The 5,578-nt window shown below is 29.3% G+C and overlaps 1 protein-coding gene across 1 annotated transcript in view; it reads left to right on the top strand.

The window, feature by feature from the left end:
* LOC108691603 (glucosylceramidase-like) overlaps nucleotides 1-5,578 on the top strand; it is a 24,873-nt gene that overhangs the window by 12,806 nt on the left and 6,489 nt on the right. The window lies entirely within an intron of this gene.

Genomic DNA, 5,578 nt, shown 5'->3' with positions numbered 1-5,578 from the left:
ATATTTATTAATATTATTAAAATTTATTCTGAATTTTTTTTTTACATAAAGCCAATTAAATTTCTCAGAATACGATAAAGAAAATAAAAAACATTCAAATTTAGATGTTTCAAACAATACATTATATATTCTTATATTAAATTAATTTATTTCAGATATGATTAAGATTTCAGATATGACTGAAAAATTTTCGGTTTCAACACAATCATTCTGAAACGCTAATAAACCCAAAAAATATTAGGATTTTGATTGAGATAATATTTTTCGCAATAAGTTTCTTACTTTCTTTTTGTCTATTCTAATTTAGGGGGGTTTATTAGAGTTTCAGAATGATTGTGTTGAAACCGAAAATTTTTCAGCTCTTAATCATATGACATAAATTAATTTAATATAAGAATATTTAATATAAGAATAATGTATTAAACAATAAATGTCAATACGTGATCGAAATTTAAAAACAGAAAGGGCATATACCACGAACGCTAACCATTCGTTAACGCTAGATATCGTTAGCGAATGATTACAATATATTATAATCTAATTACACATAAATAAACGTTTCGGCCTTACATTAGGCCATCTTCAGTACCTAATAATTAAAAAATATTTACGACCAACAACGATTCGTCTACGTGTATAGTCTTATGATATGTCTACTTGTAACGTCAATGTGATTGTTATTAAACAAGAGTTTTTTTATTCTTAATACGCAAGTTATTGATGTTAGTTCGAAAGGATAAAAATTTTTCGTATCCAAAAGCAATCGTCTTTTTATTATAAAAATTCAGGTAGTCCAGATGTTCCTATTTAGTTGTTACATTGAAATACAGAATTTCCAGATTCTAGTAATTATAATATTCTTTGATTAATTAACTGTTTTCAAATTTCATGGTATTTTGAATTATAAAATATAAAAAAACTTCGTATTTGCGTTACAACCATGTGGAAAGACATCGAGAGTGGGGATGACTTGTTTTAATAAAATTCGTTACAATGTTTTGTCATAAATTCTTATCCTGATACATAGCTATATATACTTAACATATCAAAAAGAGGGTAAAAAGGACTTAGGGGGGAAGGGATAGCATAGGAAAGTATGTTTCTGGTCATTTTTCCGTATTACTCTGCATATTGAGATCATCGATTTGTTTTTCGATAAATATCATTTCCGATATGATTCGTTTATGGAAACATAGTTCTATGTCTAACACTTGAACGTTATTCCAATTTATTTTGCGACCACTTTCTATCTGATGTTGTGATAAAACAGTCAGGGAATCTTTCGATTTTTTTATATTCGTTTTATGTTCTTTGATTCGCGTTTTTATTTTCCTTTTTGTTTGAGGAATCACAATTCAGATAGCTTATTTTGTATACCACATCACATTGCTCTATTTTTTCTAATTTATCCTTATCTAATTTTATGAAATGATTTAAATTATTAATAGGTTTATACGCTATTTTTAAATTGTTTTTTTCCGCTATAGTTTTAAATTGATCCGAAATTGTTACTATATAATATAGTGAACAATTTTTTTCTACCGTGATCGATGAAATTAATATTATTATCATATAAATTCTTTTTACTTGCCAATTTTTTAAGTTTCTGATTAATTGTAGAAAAAATTATGTTAAGAGGAACTATTAATTAATAGAACATTTATCATGGATTCAATATTTTTTTTGTGATTTTGGATGTAAGAGAAACAGAATTCTATCAAGTTGACCGATTATTATTCCTCTTTTGTGTTGCATTGGATGATTCGATTTGTAGCTTAAATATCTTCCTGAATTCGTGGGTTTTTTATATATGTCAAATTCTATATCCATCTTTTAGTATTACTTTAACATTTATAGATTTGTCATCGCCATGCTCCACTGTAAATCTCAATCTATCATGGTAAGAATTGAATCTATCTAATATCTCACTAATCTGATTATTCAGAATTGCTAATAAAATATCATCCACATATCGATAGTAAATTGGAGTGTTAATATTGTTAGAAAAGATTTTCTCTTCATTACATTAAAAGAAGGAATGAAGGCAGTAAAACAATTTATGTGTGAACATCCGGATACTTTAATTACACGAGCAGATAAAGATAATTCGATTGTAATAATGAACTCAATAGATTATAATAAGAAAATGCATGAAAATTTATCTGACAATAACACATATAAACATTAACAAAGAAACATTAACAAATATAATGACAAAGCAAACACACACACACACACACACACACACACACACACACACACACACACACACACACACACTGTTGTGTGACTAGAAGAAGACTGGAAGAGAAGGGGATACATAAATCAGGATATGTACAGAAAATTAAATATTTCGGACGGCACAGTGCCGAGATTCTATGAGATGCCAAAGACTCACAAAGAAGGGAATCCACTAAGAATAATTGTTAGTTATATCAATAGTCCTCAATATGGAGATATTGAGGAATCGCAAGGGGTTGCGACTTTCTTATTAGGTGTACAACTTTGCTTCCGCCGTTTTCCTATAGATGGCTTTAGCGGTAAGTGGTGGTCGAAATAAATAGATCATAGACGTCATACAATAAACTTGGGCATCTGTCAACATAACCTCATAGAAACATTAGTCGATTTGTGTCTGCATCATAAAGTTATTCTCGATTGAAAATGTCAGTTTATGAGCCAAATTCTCGTCATTTGCGGGAGGTTTTAATTTTTTGCTTCAATATGAAGAAATCTGCGGCTGAGGCTCATCGAATGCTCTCAAATACTTATGATGAGGCCGCTATTAGTGAAAGAACGTGTCGTGAGTGGTTTCAACGCTTCAAGAACGATGATTTTGACGTCCAAGGTCATGCTCTGTATTTGGTGAGACCAGCTCGGCGTAATGTATTATGAACTGTTAAAACCGACTGAAACAATCACAGGCGATCGATATCGAACGCAATTGATGCGTTTGAGTCGAGCATTGAAAGACAAACGGCTGCAATACAACGAGAGACACGATTTTGCATGACAATACTCGATCCTATGTTGCGAAAGTGGTCAAGACTTGGAAACATTGAAATGGGAAGTCCTACCCCACCCGCCGTATTCTCCAGATGTTGCTCCCTCTGACTATCACTTGTTTCGATCAATGGCATACGGCCTGGCTGACCAGCACTTCCGATCTTATGAAGAAGTAAAAAATTGGATCGATTCGTGGATAGCCTCAAAAGATGACCAGTTTTTTCGACGCGGGATTCGTACGCTACCCGAAAGATGGGAGAAAGTAGTGGCCAGCGATGGACAATATTTTGAATCATAAATGTATAACCAGTTTTTTACAATAAAGCCTCGAATTTCGGAAAAAGAACGGCGGAAGCAAAGTTGTACACCTAATAAAAGAAATCATTGATAAAAGTACAAAAAAATTTGGCCACATAAAAAACAGTTTTGAACTGATCAATAATTTAAATGGTATAGCTTTGAAATAAAATTACAAATTAGTCTTCTTCGACATTACATCGATGTACATTCCCATAAAATTAATCAAAAAGCATTGAAAAAAGATGGGATACATATCACAAAAAACAAGCATTCCAAAAAAACAATTTCTTGATGCTATTTCCTTGATTATCAATTCAACGTATTTTAAATTTGACAATAAATTTTTTAAACAAATCTTTGGTATGCCCATGAAAAGTCTCCATTGTCACCTGTCCTAGCGAATTTCATGAATGAATAGTAATTCAAGATTTAGAAGAGAAAATCTTTTCTAACATTAATATTAACACTCCAATTTATTATCGATATGTGGATGATATTTTATTAGCAATTCTGAATAATCAGATTAATAGAGATATTAGATAGATTCAATTCTTACCATGATAGATTGAGATTTACAGTGGAGCATGGCGACAAATCTATAAATGTTAAAGTAATATTAGAAGATGGCTATATAGAATTTGACATATATAAAAAACCCACGAACTCAGGAAGATATTTAAGCTACAAATCGAATCATCCAATGCAACATAAAAGAGGAATAATAATCGGTCAACTTGATAGAATTCTGTTTCTCTTACATCCGAAATCACAAAAAAAATATTGAATCCATGATAAATGTTCTATTAATTAATAGTTCCTCTTAACATAATTTTTTCTACAATTAATCAGAAACTTAAAAAATTGGCAAATAAAAAGAATTTATTTGATAATAATATTAATTCCATCGATCACGGTAGAAAAAAATTGTTCACTATATTATATATTAACAATTTCGGATCAATTTAAGACTATAGCGGAAAAAAACAATTTAAAAATAGCGTATAAACCTATTAACAATTTAAATCATTTCATAAAATTAGGTAAGGATAGATTAGAAAAAATGGAGCAATGTGATGTAGTATACAAAATAAGCTGTTTGAATTATGACTCCTCTTATGTCGGTCAAACAAAAAGGAAAATAAAAACGCGAATCAAAGAACATAAAGCGAATATAAGAAAATCGAAAGATTCCCTGACTGTTTTATTACATCAGATAGAAAGTAGTCGCAAAATAAATTGAGATAACGTTCAAGTATTAGACATATAATAGAACAATGTTTCCATAAAAGAATCATATCGGAAATGATAGTTATTGAAAAACAAATCGATGATCTCAAAATGCAGAGTGATACGGAAAAATGATCAGAAACATACTTTCCTATGCTAACCTCCCCCCTAAGTCCTTTTTATCCTCTTCTTGATATATGTTAGGTATATATAGCTATGTATTATGATAAGAATTTATGTCAAAACATTGAAATGAGTATTTTATTAAAACAAGTCCTCACTCTCGATTTCTTTCCACATTGTTGATTGTAACATAGGTACGAAGTTTTTTTATATTTTATAATTCAAAACACGATTTGAAACTAATTAATTAATCAAAGAATATTGTAATTACTAGAATCTGGAAGTTCTGCATTTCAACAACTGTAACAACTAAATAGGAACATCTGGACTATCTGAATTTTTGTAATAAAAAGATTGCTTTTGGATACGAAAATTTTTTATCCTTTCGGACTAACATCAATAACTTGCATATTAAGAATAAAAAAACTATTGTTTAATAACGAGCATGTTAACATTACAAATAAACATGTCATAAGACAATATACGTAGACGAATTGTTGTCGTAAATATTTTTTAATTATTAAATATTGAAGGTCTAATGTAAGGACGAAACGTTTATATATATTTAATTATGTGTAATTAGATTATAATGTATTATAATCAAATATAATCATTCGCTAACGATATCTAGCGTTCGTGGTGTATGCCCTTTATCTTTCCGTTATATAATGTATTATTTGAAATATCCAAATTTGACCGTTTTTGGCTTTCTTTATCGTATTTGATGTATTCACACAGGTCGTGCTTAAAATTCTTAAATTTCTTAAATTCTCTTCTATATACTATTAACATTTCTTAAAACGATTTCTAAGAACAATTCAAATAATATAATTAATATATGAAATTCAATTAGAATATAATTAAAATACGTACATGAATTCCAATTAGAATTAATAAAAAAATTCTAATAGACTTTTAATAG

Source organism: Atta colombica, unplaced genomic scaffold (assembly GCF_001594045.1).
Source record: "Atta colombica isolate Treedump-2 unplaced genomic scaffold, Acol1.0 scaffold47, whole genome shotgun sequence".
Lineage (NCBI taxonomy): Eukaryota > Metazoa > Arthropoda > Insecta > Hymenoptera > Formicidae > Atta > Atta colombica.
This window is presented reverse-complemented; position numbering and strand designations above follow the sequence as displayed.